Source organism: Malaya genurostris, chromosome 2 (genome assembly GCF_030247185.1).
Source record: "Malaya genurostris strain Urasoe2022 chromosome 2, Malgen_1.1, whole genome shotgun sequence".
Classification (NCBI taxonomy): Eukaryota; Metazoa; Arthropoda; class Insecta; order Diptera; family Culicidae; genus Malaya; species Malaya genurostris.
In genome coordinates, this window is record NC_080571.1 from 288,392,685 (window position 1) to 288,416,863 (window position 24,179).

At 33.9% G+C, this 24,179-nt stretch overlaps 1 pseudogene; it reads right to left on the bottom strand.

The window, feature by feature from the left end:
* Window positions 1-23,895, bottom strand: part of LOC131429261 (uncharacterized) — a 32,769-nt pseudogene extending 8,874 nt beyond the window's left edge.
* Window positions 23,896-24,179: the final 284 nt, after the last annotated feature.

Genomic DNA, 24,179 nt, shown 5'->3' on the forward strand with positions numbered 1-24,179 from the left:
GTGTGTGCATAAGTAATATTAAATCTTTTTTGGCGTTAACGATTCAGATTCGAACAGTAAGGGCCGTTTTGTTTTAATAGATATAATCACTTGAAATGTTTCCTACAAAGCTACTTCTCATTTTAATAAAAATGCCGTTAACTCGTGAGCATTTTTCGTATCACTGCAACAATTTTCTTGATACCTCTGCATACGATCCACGATCTTATTCAAGAAGATTCAAGAAGATTCAAGAAGATTCAAGAAGATTCAAGAAGATTCAAGAAGATTCAAGAAGATTCAAGAAGATTCAAGAAGATCTAAGAAGATTCAAGAAGATTCAAGAAGATTCAAGAAGATTCAAGAAGATTCAAGAAGATTCAAGAAGATTCAAGAAGATTCAAGAAGATTCAAGAAGATTCAAGAAGATTCGAGAAGATTCAAGAAGATTCAAGAAGATTCAAGAGGATTCAAGAAGATTCAAGAGGATTCAAGAAGATTCAAGAAGATTCAAGATGATTCAAGAAGATTCAAGAAGATTCAAGAAGATTCAAGAAGATTAAAGAAGATTCAAGAAGATTCAAGAAGATTCAAGAAGATCTAAGAAGATTCAAGAAGATTCAAGAAGATTCAAGAAGATTCAAGAAGATTCAAGAAGATTCAAGAAGATTCAAGAAGATTCAAGAAGATTCAAGAAGATTCAAGAAGATTCAAGAAGATTCTAGAAGATCTAAGAAGATTCAAGAAGATTCAAGAAGATTCAAGAAGATTCAAGAAGATTCAAGAAGATTCAAGAAGATTCAAGAAGATTCAAGAAGATTCAAGAAGATTCAAGAAGATTCAAGAAGATTCAAGAAGATTCAAGAAGATTCAAGAAGATTCAAGAAGATTCAAGAAGATTCAAGAGGATTCAAGAAGATTCAAGAGGATTCAAGAAGATTCAAGAAGATTCAAGAAGATTCAAAAAGATTCAAGAAGATTCAAGAAGATTCAAGAAGATTCAAGAAGATTCAAGAAGATTCAAGAAGATCTAAGAAGATTCAAGAAGATTCAAGAAGATTCAAGAAGATTCAAGAAGATTCAAGAAGATTCAAGAAGATTCAAGAAGATTCAAGAAGATTCAAGAAGATTCAAGAAGATTCAAGAAGATTCAAGAAGATTCAAGAAGATTCAAGAAGATTCAAGAAGATTCAAGAAGATTCAAGAAGATTCAAGAAGATTCAAGAAGATTCAAGAAGATTCAAGAAGATTCAAGAAGATTCAAGAAGATTCAAGAAGATTCAAGAAGATTCAAGAAGATTCAAGAAGATTCAAGAAGATTCAAGAAGATTCAAGAAGATTCAAGAAGATTCAAGAAGATTCAAGAGGATTCAAGAAGATTCAAGAGGATTCAAGAAGATTCAAGAAGATTCAAGAAGATTCAAGAAGATTCAAGAAGATTCAAGAAGATTCAAGAAGATTCAAGAAGATTCAAGAAGATTCAAGAAGATTCAAGAAGATTCAAGAAGATTCAAGAAGATTCAAGAAGATTCAAGAAGATTCAAGAAGATTCAAGAAGATTCAAGAAGATTCAAGAAGATTCAAGAAGATTCAAGAAGATTCAAGAAGATTCAAGAAGATTCAAGAAGATTCAAGAAGATTCAAGAAGATTCAAGAAGATTCAAGAAGATTCAAGAAGATTCAAGAAGATTCAAGAAGATTCAAGAGGATTCAAGAAGATTCAAGAAGATTCAAGAGGATTCAAGAAGATTCAAGAAGATTCAAGAAGATTCAAGAAGATTCAAGAATATTCAAGAAGATTCAAGAAGATTCAAGAAGATTCAAGAAGATTCAAGAAGATTCAAGAAGATTCAAGAAGATTCAAGAAGATTCAAGAAGATTCAAGAAGATTCAAGAAGATTCAAGAAGATTCAAGAAGATTCAAGAAGATTCAAGAAGATTCAAGAAGATTCAAGAAGATTCAAGAAGATTCAAGAAGATTCAAGAAGATTCAAGAAGATTCAAGAAGATTCAAGAAGATTCAAGAAGATTCAAGAAGATTCAAGAAGATTCAAGAAGATTCAAGAAGATTCAAGAAGATTCAAGAGGATTCAAGATGGTTCAAGAAGATTTAAGAGGAATATAGATATACAGAGAAAACATTGTTTGGTTTTAAAAGTTATAGTAAAACTTAAGAACACTCAAATGTTTAACAACATTTTAGGTATTTCTGCAATTTCATAGGAATGTTCCCCTTTGGTTCAAAAATGCAAGGACAGATAAATAAAAAAAATTGAAATTTTTGTATATCGTTTATTTTAACCCCGGTCGTTCACCGATGTTGTATGAATAAATTTTTACACTGTGTTGGTATAATTCCATTTTTGAGCCAATTGGAATTCCAATTATTACCAATTTACAAAGAATTTGACTTAAAATATATACAAAATATTGGAAACGAATATGAATATTTATTAGGAGAAGAAGCGAATGCATATTTTATTTTAATTAAATCTAGTTTTTTACGTATCAAATAAAATACGTTGAAAGTTTTTGCTAAAATAAGTTTATTTTTTTTTTATTTTTTATATCGTTTATTTATACCCGGCTTTAATCAAGTTGCGGTCGTTCGCCGGGACAAGTTTATGTTTCTTGAATAAAAAGTTTGATTCAATTAAACTGAATAAATTCCAGAAATATTGAAAATAACTATGAGGACTTATGAACAATATTTTTGAACAATAAAGAAACCATAAAAATGTTGAAATTATATTTTTGTATTTTATTTTATTTGGTTCAAATTTTGCATAAGCGTTATTTATGGCCAAACGAAACAATTTGCATCCAAAGATAGTCATTTTAATTCTAGCCGAAGATCGTACCGGTATCTTCTGCAATATTTTATATAACTATAAGGAATATAAAAAGACTATAATATAACTATAAAAATTATCGTTGAAAACATTTTTTTGTTTTAAAAATAACACTTAAAATTCAAATATTTCAAAAAACGTATTTTTGATTTTTTTTTGTTTTCGATATGTTGTAGCTGAAGTCCAAAATAAGTAACTGTCTAGTTTTTAAAGTGGAGAAATAATGTTTGGAAAAGTTACATTTTTTCAAAATAATGTGAATTTTTGAAAATCATGAAAAAAAACAATTTTTTTTCGATAAAAATTTATGAAAGGACGATAAAGGGTATAGCCGGATTTTCATACAAAAACTGCCCCCAAATAGAACAAAAATTGATACACGCTGTTTGAAAGGGTTTATATTGTAGATGATTTTTCCAAAATTTTAACCCTTTAACTGCCATATTGATGGAGTTAGGGTGGTTCTTCTGATTTTCATTTTATTAATTTTTTTCAAAAACCTCTTTAGCAAAAAATTATAAAAAAATCAGGAATATTTCAGGAATTATGGGAAACCTTTCTGATTTTTTTCAGAATTTTTCAAAATGTATTTCATGTAAAAAAAATGTTCAAAATTTTCGAATTTTTTTTAATCGCACTTACAATTTTGGTACCACTCTAGATTTTACAGTAAAAGTAAATCATTTATGAGTACATTACGCAGTATTTTTTTCAGAATTTTAAAAAATGTGGACGGGTATAATATCAGACTTTAACAAAATTAATCATTCGGAAAAGCATGCGTCTCCATAAAATTGTCATCATCCGATGGAGACGCATGGTATTTAGTTCTAAAATCGTATATCACATGCCCTTAGAACTAAATGCCATGCGTTTCCATCTACAACTTCGGCTCAGGGCTTAAGAAAGAATTTTCATAAGGAAGGACCGGTGAGAGAAACATGAATAAGAACTAATGAATTGACAAATATTTAGGTTTTAATATACGATTTAAAGTTTTTATTCTTGAACTGATAAGTCATTTTACATTTAATTTACATTTATTTTATTCAAATCAAATAATAACTATATTGAGTAAAAATTCTAAAGGACAATTAAATTATAGTTCTTTTGCAAAAAAAAAGTATTCCTAGACACCAAGCGCAAAATCAAGAAAATCCGAAACCAAGCGAAATCTAAAAATCTATCAGTTTTAGTGTAAAATGTTCGTCGACGTTCTGTATCACTTGGCTATTCATACGCCAAGTTACCTGAAACTGCTCAACAAGAAAGCTAAAGTCAAACGGCTTAAGCTAATAAAGATGGATTAATCAAACTGGGTCTTCGGGACTTGCTGCAGGCGCTTCGACTTGATTTCTATCTGGTTTATAGCATTTCTTAGGACTGCTAATAGCTAACCTCGAAACCTGCAGAGTATCCCTCAAGATGTTGAAGTTTGAAACGAATTACAACCGTCCGCTGGCACACATGTTCACTAATACATTCCTTACATCATTGCTTGGTATATCGACCCAGCCGTGCGGACGTGTGTAAATAACAGAAGGAATAAAGTTCTTTTATCATTTTTAATTACGTCAATATTCAAGCCCTGAGATCAAGTTGTAGCTGGAAACGCATGGTATTTAGTTCTAAGGGCATGTGATATATGATTTAAGAACTAAATACCATGCGTCTCCGTCGGATGATGACAATTTGATGGACACGCATGCTTTTCCGAATGATTGATTTTTTTAAAATCTGATATTATAAGTATACATTTTTTTTAAATTCTGAAAAAAATACAGCGTAATGTATTCATAAATGATTTATTTTTGATGTAAAATCTAGAGTGGTACCAAAATTGTAAGTGCAATAAAACAAAAATTCGTAAATTTAAACATTACAAGAAATACATTTTGAAAAATTCTGAAAAAAATCAGAGAGGTTTCCCATAATTCCGAAAATATATATTTTGTTGCTAAATAGGTTTTTGAAAAAATTTAATAAAATGAAAATCAGAAGAACCACCCTAACTCCACCAATATGGCAGTTAAAGGGTTAAAATTTAGGGAAAATCATCTCCAATATAAATCCTTTCAAACAGCGTATATAAATTTTTGTTCTGTTTGGGGGCAGTTTTTGTATGAAAACTCGGCTATACCCTTTCCAATAGAGTTGCGATTCTGATGCAGTTCAAAGTAATTCAAAATGATTCCAGAAAAGCGTCGCTCTTACGAATTAATGGGCCTGAGAGCAGGAAAAAAAAGCCCTGTTCCAGAGTGAATATTTCAAATCATTTAAAGGGTAATATATCTTCCAACGAGATGAAGGGAGCTAGTATTTTCGGAGCATCTAGGAAATGATGAAATGATAGTTTTGCAATGGATTGAAAAACATTTGTCGTTATGTTTGTATAAAAATGGTTTATTGAGGGGCTCCAGCCCAAAATCGCTAGTATTTTTGTAGGCACTGGCAGTAGTCGCGAACGGTTTACTCGAATTACTACAAGTTCATATGGCCTGCCAAATCAGGTATTTTAAAGCGAATTTCCACTTCCCTTCAACTTCTTCCGTTTGAAACTAGCTCGCTTGAAAACGCAGACGCTTGCTTCGATCTTTTTTATATGGACTGGCTTTCAAAATGCGAGTTGCGCACTTATTTGTGATAGATAAAAATTGTTACTTAACTTAACTTAAACACATTCTAACTGGAATGTCCGAATATTATCTGAATTTGGGAAATTTGTCATACAAGCAACATATATATTGAGTTTTTTTTTATCAAATCATTTCGAGCACAGAACGCTTCCCGAATCTAAAACAAATTTCCTTCCAAAAACATGCATAATCTGGTCAGTTTCGTTCCTGTAAAATTATCATTTCACCTGCCTGCCATTTGATGGGTTGCCAAACGTAGCTGAGCTGCCATTCCTCACACATCCGTTGAATAATTTATCGAACTATTGACGTACGGCCGAGAAGGTGCAAAGCACACCGATTTCACCACCAGAGCAATGATGAGAAGATTCTGATGATTTTTATTTCTTCTAAAGCAAAGAAATCACCAATGAGAAATGATCGTCCGCAGGACAAATTGCTACGAGAAATACGGCGGCAGTTGATTGAGGAAACGAGCCAGAATAAAATATTCACAACCGTGATAATGGTAAGCCATAAATAACACGGGAACGCGTTATTAGGCTGGAGCTTTTTTTTTCGGTGTTCAGAAGGAAAAAAAATCGAGTGAGATATTCGCGTTGGATCCATGATGAGAATATTTTACGTTTGGATTGTGGTAGAAATTGGAGATATTGATCGTTTCTAGCGAAATCATTTTACAAAACGTACTTATTGACATTTAAAGTCACAATCCCGCATATACATAGTAGGCTTGTTCACACCATTTAAAATATGCAACAGAAACGAATCAACAGAAGCAACAAACACACAACCGTATAGCCAGTTGGCAACGCGAAACGAAAAAGGTTTGTGCGTCAACAAAAAAAAAATGGCAAAACAAAAAACAAGAAACCCCAAAAGACAGGTTCCTGAACAACCCGGCTTCTTAATTGTAGTCGGAGCCAGGAAGATCCACCGGCCCCATAACGAAGCGAAGACCTCTTTTGCCGATTTATTGTGCTACTCGTTTGCGCTTGGAAGAGGTCAACGAATCTGAGTTTCTGGTTCCGAGTTTCGAGGTGTGTTTTTTTTTTGGTTCGTTTCCAAAATTTTGTTGCATTTTCATTTGGTATTCTGTATTGATTTGAAACTAATGCTTGTTTTTAATCTTTTTATTTTCAGAACAGTTTACCGATCATTTATACTGTTTAAGGTGAGTTGAATTTCACTAGTTATAAAAAGTATTACTTATTCGGCGCACGGAGAGAATTCATCTTGCCAGGATCGGTTCCTTCTTGTTCATCCTCTTCTGGTTCAGTAAAAGTAGGGAACGGCATCGGGCAAGTGGAAATGTGCTCATGAAATAATTATGAAGGATATCATCATGTTGTGAATCGACCCTTAACCGAGACACCATGCTGTTTTATTGATTGTCCGGTAAAATGTGGAATAAGTTGTTTTTCATTCGACCATTGAAGCAAACCCATTAATCGGGAAGATAATAAACCGTTTTTTCGTATCTCGCACTGACAATGCAATTTGTTCAGGAACTTACAGTGATTCGATCTTTTGGTCCATTCGTTCCACTTTTTCAGGCTGCTTCTCGTGTATAACAGTTACAATATTTTGGATGAGGAGAATAATAAATTAGCTAATTTACATAAGGAAGAGTTAATGTGTTAAACACTCACATATACAAGCAGAGAAAAATATTGAAAAAAGTAACTAAATAAACGATTTATTTGATTGCAAAACTAGATATTTGATTTTTCTCAGTGGAAAAGTTGGTTTCAATATATATTTTGGTAAAATTAACAAATATTTAATTTGTGCGTTCCTGTCAATTTTTTGGCAAACTATTTTATAGTAAATTTTACTTGAAAAATCAGTTTGAAATAAACTAATATTGGATAAAGGTCATAGTGGCAGTACAAATTAGGTCGGCTCGTTTTCAAAAGATGGCTCTGGCTGTTATAAATATTGAACAGTAACGGCTGATGTCGATAGTTTCAAGAGGTTAGACAACCGTCATTAATATTCAGTTCATATTGCTTAGAGTTTTTCTTCACAAACCATGTTCTTCACAGTATTAATTATGAGCAATTTTGTGTTGAGTAAGCAGCATTTGCGAGAAGTTTTAGGTTTCTGTTTTTAACTGGAAGCAAAATGTAGCAAAAGCGCATCAAACGCTTGTGAATGTTTATGGTGATAATGGTCCAATTGATAAATCATCTAGGAAATGGTTCCGACGTTTCAAAAATGGAGATTTCAGCGTTCTGGACAACCAATAAAATTCGAAGACAAACATGTGGAGGCGTTACTCGATGAAGAGTCCCGAGTCAAACCCAAGAAGAGCTTGCAGAATCATTGGAAGTAGTTTCTGTATGATTAAAACCCATGGCAATGATTCGAAAGGGGTGCCATTTGAACTGAAATCGAGAAACATTGAAAGGCGATTTTACACTTGCGAGCAGCTGATTCAAAAGCAACAAAATTTTTGGAAAATTAATGTTAATGTAATGTTGGCTGAAATAATATAATTATTTTATGACCATAAATAAAATTGCTGAAAGAATGTATTTCCCAATCAATAGCAAGCATGTATTTTTCATTGGTTGCCTATTTTTTTTCTGTGCTAGAGAAAGTTTTTAAAGTAAATGCAATGGGTCTTTCTTCATTATGAAAGAAGGGTTTTCTAAAATCTAGGAATGTTGAATTGTCTTCCGAAGATAATATTTCCATTAATAATTTGAAGCCTTTTATTCCATCACTACTTCGTGTAATTTTTTGGAAATTTGTCGGTGTCCATTAGTGACTTTCAAAAATTTATTCAAAAGTTTAGCAGGAATTTTGCATAGTTTTTAACAAAATTAAACAAAATGTGGGTAATTTTTAATGACTTCAATTTTCTTTGGATTCGGCATTAAACCATTTTCTGGTACAATGAATCCTAAAAAATCAAATTCACTTTCAAGAACCTCACATTTGTCAGGTTGAATTAGGAAATTAGCTTCCCGTTTCAGTATCTTTCAAATATTTTTCGAAAGTTTTGCCTACCGTTGATGATATATCATCAATGTATACAAAGCGAATTCTCCCAATTATATTCTCTAAGAATATCATCCATTACTCTTTGAAATATACTCGGGGTGTTTTTAAGAGCAAATGGCACGAACGAATTCGTAAAATTTCCAAAACTGTAGAAGTATCAAAAATTGGGTAACAGTCACTCATTGTTTTTATGTTTAGTTTTCTGAAATCAATAACTAATCTATTATTTTTTTGTATCAGCAGCATCAGATCCTATCCAAATTGAATTGAATATTTAGAAGGACAAATAATTCCATCTTCTAATAATTTATTGATTTGTTTTTCCACTTCTGTTTTTGGGGGTATGGGTAAGATTTAGGATATGATATTGTCATCACATGTCGCTGGATTTTCACTTTTGTTTTTGTTGTAAAAGATAATTTACCGTCAACTGGTTGGAAAAGGTCCTGAAAATTTGTTAATATTTCCCGCAACTGTTTTCTTTTCGTGTCTTTTAAATCTGAATCCCTTATTTGGATTTGAATCACTTGCTGTAATTAATGTAACTTGCGCTAATAATAATTTTAGCCTGCGGGTAATTGCAAATTTTTATACTTCCGCCAACGAGATGCCAACAACACAAAAAAGATTAATCACTAATGTTTTAATGGGTCATTACGATTACTAGGGTAAGGGCTCCCTATTTCATCTCATTTGTAAGGACGTCGCCTTCAAACCCCGATTTAGCCATTAAAATCACTGTAACTATTTCATATTACTGCTTCATTCGCCTTGCTCCACGTTGAAAATTGATTCACATTTCTTGAAAATTCAACTAATATTTATAAAACAGCTAAAAACACTAATGATGTTTCCACTACTCTGCTCCTAATTTCATCTCAATGGATTTTTATCCATCCTACCGTTGATCTTTTATTCATCCTATAAATTAGCAATGGCGACAGCAATCAAAACAAAATATTCCACTATTACACTCTCACCCGCATTCGCATGGCTGCCAGATGGCTGACTAATTGCTGTCAGCTGGAAAAATATGGCTTGCAGACATTCTGGTGACCGACTGCCTTACCGCTGCCAGATATACAACTCAAACGATACAACCGTACCCACCAGGATTTTAATTAATTTACTTTACTTTATAATTTACTCGTTGAATTATCTAATTAATGGGGCAATGACTTACGGAGATCTAAAGAACTATCTTTTAACATCATTTTATTAGTGAAAACAGATAGAACTGATATAGACTTTCTATGCAAAGTAATACATATTTTCTATGAAAATACCTGGCATCTCTGTGCACAGCCGATGAAACATACACACACTTCACAGCGTTATGTTGGCGTATAGCGGAATGAAACCAGTGCTACTAGATTTGCCACAATGGTTATTTCATTAGTATTTAACACGTTATTTCTGGTAATATTCAAAGCAGAAACAGTTTTATTGAAATATTAATATCAATAATATAATTAAACTAATGTTACGGATACCAAAAAAATACTTTTTGATGATAATTTGAAGAAGTTAAACAATTTTTGTTTTGTAACATTATGAGATAACTTGACAACTTTGCGAAACCAAATGAGATGAAAACAAAGCGCAATCAAGTGAACGAAGTGAAAAACTTTCATCTCATATTTTTGAAGACTTTTATTGCTTGTCGGGTAAATTTTGAAGTTTTTAATCGTTAACTAAACAAGTGGCAAGTGAACATAACTAATTATGAAGTCATCCAGCATTCAATGGTAGTGTAATTGTGCGAAATAGTGATCATGTTTTGAAACGAATCGATTAGTAGATATTCAGAAACATGACGAACTGTAAATCTTGAGACGAAAGTGTGTCCTAAATTGAAAAGTAAGTTTATTTTATATGAAAAAAACAATCACCGAAAAATTTAAAACCATTTCTTTCAATAGGAAAGTGTGACAATAGCTTTTCAAATCATTTTAAAACATTTCACAGTTTGCTTCCGGTAGGTTGTAAAATATTATTCATGTTCAAAGATATGAGGTGAAGGGATGAGATGGAAATAGGAGCTCAGATGAAATAGGGAGCCGTTGCCCTATAAAATTAAAAAATAAGGTAACGCAGAAGTAAAAAAAAGAAATTAACTAAACCTCGTTCAATTCATCTTCATCATTCATAGGAATTTGTTCATATTCTTGAAATTCTGTTTATGAACAATATTTGATTTATGGCTTAAGATTCCATTTGAATGTTGAATTGTTTTGGAGCCTTATTAAAAACCGAGGGTCTATTTGCATAATTGATTTCCTTTGATCTGAGAGATAGATCATTTTCCATAGTTTCGGGTTTGTTGAATTTTTGAAAATACGATAGAAACGGCTACTTGTCAAAAGTGAGCCCTTTGTGTGGCGCAACCTGTGCAACTGAATGAAAACTAAAGTGCCAATATTGATCAATGCACCAGTGCATTGTGTTGTTATGTGACTGGCACACTGTTCTAAGCGGCCCACCCCTTGGTATGACTTGTTGATTTCGGAATGGTTGATTGAATAATGGAGGAGATTTATTAAAATACTAGCTGGCCCGTCGAACTTCGTCTCGCCGATTTGTTATTTGTTCGAACTTATGTTTTCGGACAGCAGAATTGTCAAACGACTAAGTGGTTAACGTTTCTCTGCATTATTTTTCTGATTAACCTATAATCAACAGAATTCGACACAAATTCGATTTAGCCCAAAAAAGAAATATCACCAACAATTAATGTGAAAATGTGAAATACTTCTGTTAAGCAAACATTGAACAAATGTACAGATTATCATCACATCCTTTGAATTAAAGCACTGAACAGAGATTTCTCTCTAATGGCTTCGACATAAAGGAACATGTTCTGTACGTTCAAGTTGCCAAAAAGTGCCACGCGTGCTTAAGAGCTCTAATATAGTGGATATTTTTCAGGTACTGTGGATCTTTTGGTTGCATGGAGAGACGACGCTTGAATTTTAATTTGATATTCATTTTACCAATTTGAACATTCTTCACAGAATATGAATTATACAATGACAGTCTCGTTCCATTTTGGTAAGCATCTTGAGCATTGATCTAATTACCACTTATTATGTGCGATTCTTGTAATCCTAATCATTAGAAAGCAAAATGCAAAGAAAATCTCTTAGTTTTACTATACCGCCTCTACAGCGCAATCTTTTCATTGATTCATTCTAAAATATTCTGATTATTGTAACTCGCGTCCGCGATGACCAATACTATTCATCTGACTCCATTGAACACAATACATCAACTGGTAAATGATATCAGAACTTTTTCTCCGGCCTACAGGGGTTTGCTAAAACATATGACTGAACATTCCGTCATTATGTTATTTGTCTAGCAATAATTTTGATACCCAATTCAGCACGTGGCATGTGAAATATCCAAACAAAAGAACCCGTTGTGCGCCAAGCGATTCTTTCTACGATCTAGTATTCTTTTCTTTGACGGCGAAACACATACACACAACATAGGCGACTTTTTCAACGGAAAATTCCATTCTCCATACAACAACTTTATGGATTTTTACAACTTATCCGGCAAATTTTTAAATTTTTTGTAGTGATTACGATTTACTTTAATATGGGGTGCCTTTTCAAAAGTTACCCTCTGAGAGAGTGATAAGTTTTTGATCGTGAATATCTCTTGTTGCATCTAACGAATCAACATAATTTATGCTACATGCCATCGGAAATATGATCACAATTTTATGATAAAATTTTCAGTTGTGTGACATAATCTCAAATAGTTCAATATTAAACTATTCTGAAATGTTTGGTATAAACGAGTATCAAAGAGGATAATCCATAAGGCGCGTTTGCCTTTCTCGTATTTTTAAAGCTCATAGCTCAGTGATCTGTGAAAGGATTTATATAATCTAACTACCAATAGAATCGAAATTTTTCAACTTAAGCGTGTATAGAAAAAGCATTGATGTATTTTAATAGGACACTTCTGAAAAACCTGTCTCATTTGACCCATGTTAACACCATCCAATTAGAACGCGTTCTAGAGGAAGAGATCAAAATATCTGCTGCTGTACAACAAATCGTTCGAGAAAAATGTTCCGTACAGTGCTTAATATCGCAGTGAGTTCCTCAATTTGGTCCTTCTGAATGCTAGAAACGAAACCCTACAGCATATTGATAGTTTCTTTCAATAAATTATACAAATCCGAAATGAAATAATCGACATTAAAATTCTGTATACGGCTATTTTTATAGCCGTTAGGACCGTCCATTAGTGAAAAAGCTACAAACGAAATCACGTAAAAACAAACCTCTCAACAAAAATTGGATCAGTTTGGATTCTATCGCCACTGCGGGCAGATGTATTTTGTGTCGTTTGCAAAGCTAGTTTCGCTTTCTTTCGGCAAGAGCGATTACGTCACAGCTACCAGTCATTTGCATTGGTGAAAAAACAACGGTAGAGAGCATTACACAAAATCAACCGTTCTAATGGCTCTACAAGTTTTCAAAAAAACTATTAGGATTTGTTGTTCGCAAATTGAAGGGAAATCACCCTTATTCTGAATAACGACGTATAGATTTTTCGATCGAATGCGGCTCGATCGAATCTTAGCTACCTTTGATTTTGCTAGCGTTATTATTAATACAAATGAAATACGATCGTAAAATCGATACGACGTTATTCAGAATAAGAGCGAATATCCTCAGTTTAGTGCAAATCTAGAACAGTTTGGTTAGATTTGTGCACTTTTCGCTGTGTGAAATTCACAGTTATCGAGATCAAGTGATGCCTTCTTTGTTTTTGCGAAAAATGTGGAAAAGGAGAATGCTTGCATAATTTATACAATTGATTAACTAATTGATATTCGGAAGTGTTAAGGAACATGTCAGTTGTTTTCGTATTCACAACATCCAGTTATGTCTCTGACATTACCCACCCGCCTTTTTGATGCACGAACCCGGTGGTGGTAAAAACAGATCAAACAAAAAAAGAATCATGTAAATCCATCCATCCGGTACAAAGGGTGACCTCTGAATTTTTATATATACAGGGTCCGCTATGACACTTTTTTTTTACTAAATTTCTGTTGGAGTGTCCCGGTGAAGGACTCAATCAATCTGTTGGAAGATTGGTTACTTCAACAAAATAGTAGTAGTTTATGGAAATGCAAAGTACGGTCTTATCTTACTCTAACCCGGCTTTGCATGGATTTATTTCAAATTCAGAGGGGAATTTTATAAACAATTACAAGCACAAGTATCAAATGTAACTTATTGAATTTTCTAGAGGTTCTACAATTGTTTTAGAATAATTTTTTATGTTAAATATGTTCATAAAGATGTTTAAATATATTAAAATCGGTTGTGCAACTTATACCTGTTAAGTTTCACGATAATACCGAAAAAATCACTATAGAACAATTTTAAGTATATCTAAAATAATTGTGCAGCAAATCACCAACTTGCCCACGTTGCACTAGTAGTTATAGAAGCTCTGCCAAAATTTTCGCATCGTCACTATTTTTTCCTTCACAAGAGATAAACAGCCATTTCGATATATATTGAGTCCGATACAATTATGGCAGTCATTTGGAACATTTTTGATAAGTTGAACAACTTGATAAGTTGTTCAACTTACAATTGTTCAACTTATCAAAAAATTTTAAAATGGCTGTCATAATTGTATCGGACTCAATATATGCCGAAATGGCTGTATATCTTTTGCGAAGAAAAAAATAGTGAAATTATGCTCTTTGCAAGGCAAAAACTGATAAGCCGAGTTGAAAACCTCGCAGAAAAACTATTTCGCTGCCGAGTCCGCTTTGTCTTGACTGCCTCATGAAATTTTAGGTCAGTGTGTGCAGTTTTCTTCATTTTTAGAAACTAAATTCGAAACTTGTAAATAAGTTGTACCAGGTTTATCTGCTTGAAATGAACGCAAAACTTGCCGACATGAGAATATTATCATAAAAGTTCCAGAAATACAGCATTATATATGCAATGAAAACAAAAAACAATGAGATAATTTGTATCCGGTTTTTATCTCGCGAAAAAAATGAACAGACCTGACATCACTTTTTAAAGATATTGAACGAAAAGTTAAGTTCATCATAGTTACTCTCATAGTTATATATTACCGCTTGAACAACTTGTTTTTGCAACTAAAGCACATGGGCTCACCAAAATAATACCTACAGTGCGTATCACAAATGTCGGGTTCACTAAGATGAATGACTAAACTATATTGTTTTTTAAGTCAACTAGTTTGATAAAATTAAAAACAACTATTTTGATAAAAATAATAACAAAAATTTCTCTTTTCAATATTTACATGCTTATATTTCCTTTTATTTAGGCAAAATAAATCATTACGTTGGGTGAACCATTTTCTTTTCAACACACTGTTATTCTCGATGCCATATTGTAACATATTGAAGAAAAATTCATTTCAAGATTTTTCAGATTAATTGAATATCAATATGATTGAATTGGCTGAAATGGTGTATGAATGTTTGATAACTTTCTTATACATATTGCAAATGCTCTCCCGATCATTTTCATTGAAAAGAATAGATTGTTATTTTCATAGAAATTGATGTGCAATCATCAAAACACGTACATTCAAAGGCGCTTGAAAATTTCAAACGTACGAAGACATGTTCCACCATAAAACATAAAAGATCGATTCTACAATATATTGTATTACCATTTATTATTATGTGCAGAATATTTTTAAAGTTCCATGTTGGTGTTACGGACAGTTGTATTGAAAATCAAATGTGAAACTTATTCATTAGAAATTATGTTTGCTATGTTTTTGTAAACATCAATTCAATTCTTGTTTACATTACATAGTAGTTCCCATGAGTTTCACAATTGTTTTTTCGCTGATTTAATTGCTGCATTTGTAATGGGATTGATGCATGAGTTTTTGTATCAGTTGCACAATAATTGTGAATAAATGTTCGTGTCAACGGAAGAACTTAAAGATATGTTGCACAACACAGAAAAATTGCGTTGTTCTGTAGAAAAATACAGGACAGCATCTTAACGTGCTACTTGGGAGGGGCACCAATGGGTAATCCACTCTCCCCGTTTTTATGTGAATTATTTATGGCAAACCTTGAAGAACTTTTAAATAAGCAGGGATTATTACCTAATCGCTGGGGGAGATAATAATTCACATAAAAACATTAAATTCACCTATGAGGAAGAGAAAGACAACAGTTTACCTTTCTTGGATATTCTTATTGTCCGGGACGCAAAATCCTTAACTTTCGAAATATATAGAAAGCCGACCAATACGGACCGTGTCATACCAAATACTTCTAATCATTCCCATCAACACAAAATGGCAGCATTCCACCATATGATTCACAGAATGCTATCCTTGCCCCTTAGAAAAAATGCTGCGATAAAAGAGAAAAACTTTATTTTCGAAATTGAAAAGTTCAATGGATATCCAGAACATACCATTCAAACCATCTTCAATAAAAAAAATAAGACTGTTGAAAAAACAATTACTTACAACTTTGACCCCCCTTTCTGAAAATTTTAAAAGAATATCGGTGGACTTCAATCGAAATATTTCACACCCATTAAAATCAAAACTTAAAAATATTTGGTTTAGATTTAGTATTCAGCAGTATGAACTACCAATTGAAAACTTTACTAGGTTCCACAAAAGATCCTACAGAGAATTTGATAAAGTCTGGAGTATACAAAATCTCGTGTCCTCATTGCGATAAAATATACATCAGACAAACAAAGAGAACACTAGACATTCGTTTCAAGGAACATATCTCAGAAAAAGCGAAAGCATCCGAAGAATTGAAAAAGGGACTCGTTCAACAAAATAAATTCGAATTTTGTGCATGATAAAGAGCATCATTCGGACAACATTTTGTAATTTTTTTCGTGGAAAAATATTGAGAAATAAGTCGGTGAAGAGGTATTTTTGAAGATGCTTCTTAAAAATCATGATTTGCGGTGTCCACTGTATCTCAGTGCAGACTAACAAGAAGTGAACAAATGAACGCAGCATAGTTAGAGTAGAAGTTTTTCTAGACCCCAACGTTTCTGTTTGATGTTTTTTTTTTTAATTTTTGGTGGTTGTTCAAAGTGAAAACTACGATTTTTCACGACAAAATCCGCCATTTTGTAGCTGTAAAACCTCCCCGAAGTAACGAACAACGAAAAGGAAAACGTTGGGATCTGGTTTTTATTTGTAGAAAGTATGTGAAAAATTTGAACAAAACTGCTGCAGTAGTTTTTGGACACGGACTTTCAAAACCTGCTTTCGAGAAAAACTCGTTTAAAGTTTTTGTCTAAAAAATCGATGGAAACAATTTACCACTCAAGGGAGCCCGTAGGGTCTAACATATTAGAAAATCATATTTTTTCTTTTGTATTTTGTTATAATAAAACATTTCAAGAATGTTTTGTCAAGTTTTGAAGTCAATCTATGCAGAAATCTTGCGCCAGTTCGCCGAGGTCTTACTTCTTCGCAGTATGAGATAAGTAAAAATAAAGGCACATAACATGCTGAGTTTTGTTCCGATATTTTTGAAAATTTCACAGAATATTCTTGAAATGTTTTACTATCAGAAAATTGAAAGAAAATAATAAATGATTTATCAAAAGTGTTAGACCCTACCCACCCCTTAAATCTTAACAGTTCGGCTGAAAAGTTCGTATCGTTTAATAGAAACACACATTTTTTTGCCAAAACTCGTTTTTATTATTCAACATAATTGCCATCAGAGGCGATACAGCGATTATAGCGATCTTCTAATTTTTCGATACCATTTTTGTAGTACGATTTGTCCTTTGCCTCAAAATAGGCCTCAGTTTCAGCGATTACCTCTTCATTGCTTCTAAATTTTTTACCAGCGAGCATTCTCTTGAGGTCTGAGAACAGGAAAAAGTCACTGGGGGCCAAATCTGGAGAATACGGTGGATGAGGGAGCAATTCGAAGCCCAATTCGTTCAATTTCAGCATGGTTTTCATCGGCTTGTGACACGGTGCATTGTCTTGATGAAACAAAACTTTTTTCTTCTTCAAATGAGGCCGTTTTTTTGAAATTTCGTCCTTCAAACGCTCTAATAACGCTATATAATAGTCACTGTTGATGGTTTTTCCCTTTTCAAGGTAGTCGATGAAAATTATACCATGCGAATCCCAAAATACAGACGCCATAACCTTACCGGCCGCTTTGGGTTCGGTTCATCGCGTGCAGTCCACTCAGCTGACTGTCGATTGGACTCCGGAGTGAAGTGATGGAGCCATGTTTCGTCCATTGTTATATATCGACGAAAAAAATCGGTTTTATTTCGATATAACAGCTCCAAACACTGCTCAGAATCATCAATTCGTTGTTGTTTTTGATCGATTGTGAGCTCTCGCGGCACCCATTTTGCAAAAAAGCTTTCCCATATCCAAATATTCGTGAATAATATGTCCAACACGTTCTTTTGATATCTTTAGGGTGTCAGCTATCTCGATCAACTTCACTTTACGGTCATTGAAAATCATTTTGTGGATTTTTTTCACGTTTTCATCGGTAACAGCCTTTTTTGGACGTCCACTGCGTTCATCGTCTTCGGTGCTCATATGACCAGTACGAAATTTTGCAAACCACTTACGAATTGTTGCTTCGCCCGGTGCAGAGTCTGGATAACACTCATCAAGCCATTTTTTGGTATCGGCGGCAGTTTTTTTCATCAAAAAGTAGTGTTTCATCAACACACGAAATTCCTTTTTTTCCATTTTTTTCACAATAACAAAACCTTCACTCAAAATGCAATATCTCACAAACTAATAATCAGACAGCTGTCAAATTTATACACGTATCTTTTGAAGGTTGGTACTAACTGAAAATGGTGTGGATTTAATTCTAGTGGCGCCCTCTCATAGAAACGATACGAACTTTTCAGCCGATCTGTTAGTTTGTGAAAATTGATAAATTCACTACCCCTTATTTACCTCAGAAAGAATACTCTTTTTATTGAAAATTTTCAGCCTGATCCTCAAAATGGGATCCCTAGGAAAACTTATGGACTTTATTAACTGCTAAGCATCACAGCATTTGCTTTGGTGTATTTACCTGGCACGGTACATTCTCATTAACTAAGCGCAAATGAACAGATGTCTCCTGCGGCATCACCGTCAGCCGTTCTTGTTTGAAAAACCGCTAGACTTGAATGTGATACTACAGTGGTTAAAAATTAATTTTGTCCGCTGGAAATATATTTACTTTCTGTTTCGAAAATTATATAGTATCTACGAAAAATGAGACACAAGTTTGAGCAAAAAACGACATGATCATTACATTGACTTTAAAACATTATTATATTGAATTTGAGACTACGTAACCACTCCACCGGGGAACAATGGTCGTAACAAATCGATTGTTAGTCGAGCTGTATGGCATGTTGCATCGTCCTGTATTATTATTATGTATTGTTTTTTTTATACACGGCTTTAACCTGGTCGTTCGCCGGATATATCGTCCTCTAAAAACCAGTAGCCATTCAAACCATGGATGGTCTTGGATAAAATAGGGACCAACCACCAAATCCGCACAAACACCACAACAAACTGTAACTTTTTAGACGTATGGAAGCTCTTTCTCAATTGATTGAAGGTTTTCAGCTTCATAGAACCGACAATGACGTCTGACATGATGATTTTTCGCCAAAAGTTGGCCACATTCTCGGCAATTTCGGAAACAATTTCAGCGTGTTCTTTTTGTGTGTGCTGTTCCATGATAAAATTGTCTCGAAATTGCACTTCCAACGCGGTATGTCATTAGTCGTTCTGACAGTTCTGTCAAAAGTTATTGGGTTGCCCGATGCTTCACTTCAAATTGCCCATCCGGTACTTCACGGATCACAGGTTAGGAATCGCTGCTGTAGTACATTGCATAGAGGGTAGTTTTATAGTATTCAAAAATTAGGTGATATTTATGCTCTATACGATATTTTCAGTTCAAAACTCCTTCCAGTAAGATTACTCTTTCGACGAAACGACCCTTTCGGCGAAATGACCCGCTTCCATGGTCTTATGTATACCATCTGGGCCGTCTTGAAAGGACGGTAGAAAAGTGTTCGGAAATCTGGACCCCCAACAGAGTTGCCCCAAAAATACCCCTCCCAAAGTAAGTATTTGGGACCAGGGCTGGCAATAATCAGCTCAGTACTTCATCATCACTGAGTTCAGCTCACCTGCAAATCGGTTTCAGAAGCATCGTTGAGCGAGTTGAGTAACTGCAAAGACATCATATTAACAAGATATCCAGCTCTCACATTTCCCGAACAAATCATTGGCAACAACATTTTTTGCGAGCATGGCGCCCTCAGGCGAGTTCGCATCGAATCTCGTACACAAAAGTAGGGGAGAGAAATGTCAAATTCGTGCGCGCCAAAATAGCAGCACTGCGCACCCATACAATTGACATGATATGTTGAATGTGACACCGTGCGATGTCGTTGCTGAACTGAAGATTGATTTCGCTCGAAGCTGGCAGGGTCTGGTAACTGGGTAACCATTTGTGCAGAGAAAACATCGTCTCAACATCGTAGTGTCAAGCATTCAGCAGATGAGCGCTGAGTGCACATCAAATATTAGAATCCACTGAGAGACGATTTGTGAGTTTTGATTTTATGTGTTTGTACATCAACATATTGCATCAGATTCTTAAGATTCTGTCTTGTGAGTGTTCGCTATTCGCCAGAGTTGCCATATATACAAATTTATTTGCATCAAATAAATTTTTGTAGCACGATCGATTTTTTATCTTAAAACAGAGTTGCTATCGCCAAGTATGATTTGGAAACAAGAATAAATATATAAAATGTACATAAATTACATAAATTATTATGATCAACCATCTCTGATCGTTTTATTGCCTTTCTCATATAGATAGACTTGAAAAACCGCCTAGTAAAAATAGGCTCTCGGAGGGCCAAGTGTCATATACCATTCGATTCAGTTCATCTAGCTGAGCTCTCTCTCTCCTCTCTCTCTCTCTCTCTCTCTCTCTCTATCTCTCTATACATATATATATATATATATATATATATATATATATATATATATATATATATATATATATATATATATATATATATATATATATATATATATATATATATATATATATATATATATATATATATCTGTGTGTGTGTGTGTGTGTGTGTGTGTATAATGTGGGTTATAATCTCCCTAGGTTTTCTCGGAGATGGCTGAACCGATTTTGACAAACTTTGATTCAAATGAAAGATCTCCTGGTCCCATACGGAAATTCTTAATTTCATCCGGATCCGACTTCCGAATCCCAATCTTTGGGTTAAATGAAAGGTATAAAATAATAGTGAACCCACTTCGTTTTCTGAAGGATGACCTTCGCGAGCAAAGCACTGTTTTATTCTGTATGTTATACTAGTGAATGCACAAACGATCCCTTGCTTTCATTCAAACATCGAAGAGAAACATTTTAAATAGAATACCACAGTATTATATATAAGAAAGGCATCATTACACCACTAATTGGATTGAAACAGGTTTTTATTTTCAGTGTTTATTAAAAATTATCGCAACGACATTAAACACATTTCCGCGTGAAAATATCAGCACCGCTGTTTTAGTAAACCATTCCATGTTGATGCGCTGCAAGTGGAAAATACGCCAACACGTCTTAATATCGATATCGTTTTATAAAGATTTAATCATACTAGATCGTCGCACATTTTGCCAGCTAATTCTGTCAATAATTCCTGATTCAGTTTCAAAATTAACGTATCCTCTAAAGAAGCACTTCAGTAAGTCAAATTGTTGTGCTTTGACTCTCGACTCTTGCAATATGGATATTTTTTCACGCATCTCCAATTTTTTCAATTCTTTTATCAAAATATTACTAGAATTGGGAGCTGCAGCACTTATATATTCTTCGTCAAAGAAATTAGACAACGTCTCTTCGATAGATCTGTCCGAAGTATTATTATTAATAAATGCAGTCTCTGTATCTGGATTTTTAGTTGTTGTTCCTCTCAGTCTTGAGATTTTCCCGTTTATTTTGACGATAAAATCCTGAAAAATGAAATTGTAAACTTTTTGTAATGATCGTAATCATCATGAGTTGTTATTTGAAAAGCTAATCACTACAGAGTAAGCTAATATATGCTATTCATCAGTTACCAACCTTTTAGTATACGTCTACGAGAAAAACAATGCTGTATCATTCAATTAGATAAAATCTTACCTGTACCAATTCCTTGTCTATTGCACTTAATCTTTTCGAACCAGTAAAATTGAACCGTGGATCAAGATACAAACATGATTTGAATTGAAGAGTTTCGGTTAATTTTTCAACTTGCTTTAAAAGTGCTACTGACAACTCCTGTGCCATTTTCTGTCAACGTTATAAGTTGAGCGTAACAAATAAGCCAGTTCGCATAAAACTCCGATAACGGAACATGGTGTGCTTGTAGTCGTAGTGTTAAGATGAACATTGGTTCAAACGCTTCACAAAAAGTTTCAAGAAATTTCCAAAATGGAGTAAAATCTACAAACAGTTCATATTATTGTTATTATTATAATTGGAATATAAAATATAAATTTGAGATCAGTAGTTTGTTTCAAGGTTTTCCTTTTCGATTTAATCACTTGTTTTCTCTTTATATTCATTTGCAATGCGAAACACTCACCAATTTCAGAAAATTTATTTTTCATGTTATTGAAGAACGACTTTTGTTTTGAAATAGACTTCAGCATTAGGAGAGTACTATTCCAGCGAGTTCTATTTGACAGCGGTGGTAAATGAGCTTCATTTTCCTTGAACAACTTGGAATACTTCCGGTGTCTCAAGTTAATTGCGAGTTTTTGTATTTTTGTAATTTTCCTTTCATGAGGCTTTATAATGTCCCAGCAGGCCAGTTGGGCAGTGTGAGCCGCGCATCTTGAGCTGTTCAAAATTTCTTCCATGCCCTTAGCACCTGAATCGCTACTGTCGATTGTATGTTCACTTGAAAACATTTCATCTCCAACAGCATCATCATCATCACTTTCATTTGGCTCTGAAGACTCGAAGACTACATTTTCTTCGGAGAATTCATCATCTTTGGCTAAGTGACTACCACTGTTTTTCATCAGCTCAATAACATCTTTGTGGTCAATGAATGCCTCGATATCCACCGCGTCCATAGAAAGTATGTTCCGTATTAGTTGAACCGTGGCAGCTAAGTTTGGTGCATTATCTCACGAGCGGCTATTGAGAATAATACGAAATGTAAAAATTTTCCGTACTTTAGGACAGTGAATTAACCTAAAATTCGTATGACAACATTCCCGTTGTGATAATATTGACAATTAATACCTAAAATGGTACGATGACCGCGTGATGCACTATCAACTTTTATACTTATTAGTTTTCCGTTAAGCTCATCTTTGATCATTGAACGGGTGATTCCAGCAGCCCGATGTACGAAAGATGCTAGATTTTTTCTGTTCATGTGTAAACCTGCGGCTTTCCATATTGGTTCGACGAGTGTTTTAAATCCTTCTTTGGGGACGGGTATAGCGTGATGGGTAAGTCGATGTCTTTCACGCCGCCCGCCCGGGTTCGATTCCCAACCCCGCACATAGGGTCAGAAAGTTTTTCTGGCCCGAAGAGGCGAATGACATTAATGTTAAAGCCTCTATAATTGAAACAAAAAAAAAAAAAAAATCCTTCCATTTCAGGAAATCGGTAGGAAAGAAAATTCACAGTTGCCAGCTGCAATGTACCCAAAATAATAGTTTCTTTATCACTAACGACGGTAAGTTTTTTCGTTCTTTTTTTATTCCCATTGTTGTGTTGTGCGAAAGGTTTTGCAAGTGCCAAATTATTGGCAGTGTGTTGATGTTTGGCCAGTACATGTCGAGAAAAGTTCCCAGAGTGAAATTTTTTTTGACTATAAGTGCATCCCGTCACGATACAACTGTACAATTCGTTTTCCTCCCAAATTAAACAATCGAATATGCTTCTTGGTTTCATTGTCTGGAAATAAAAATAGTGTTCTAACCCTACTCTGATACACCTACTGATCTAAATCAACTCTGATACACCTACCGCGAAACACCAAAATACTCCAATCACTAATCACTCTCTAATCTCTACAGGTAAACAATTTCTAAAAGTTATGAGCTGTACATATTTCATTAAATGAACAGACAAAATTACAATCGATGCAAAACAATATTTTTCACATTGCAGTTTATCAACAAACTGTGAAATGGAGAGAAAGTTGACAGTACACCCAAACCTCCGTTTACGAACACTTTTTATACGTTACCTTTTTTTACGTACCTCTTTTTACGAACCAAATCCCAAATAACGTAATCTTTTTTTACGAACCAAATCCCAAATAACGTAAACTTTTTTTAGAAACCTACTTCGTAAAAAGAGGTTTTGTCATTCATCGAAAGCGATTTCCGACTCCATGGAAACTACTACAATATGAGTATTTTTGGAACGGGTTTAAAGAGTAGATTCCGGAAAATGATGTTTGAGGTATTTTGGAAATCCAAGATGGCGACTTCCGATTTGTTAATATTCCTTGAAAACTCATACAATATGGGTATTTTCGGAACGGAATTGATGAGCAGATGTCAGAAAACGATGTTTGAGGCAGTTTTGAAATTCAAAATGCCGACTTCCGATTTGTTG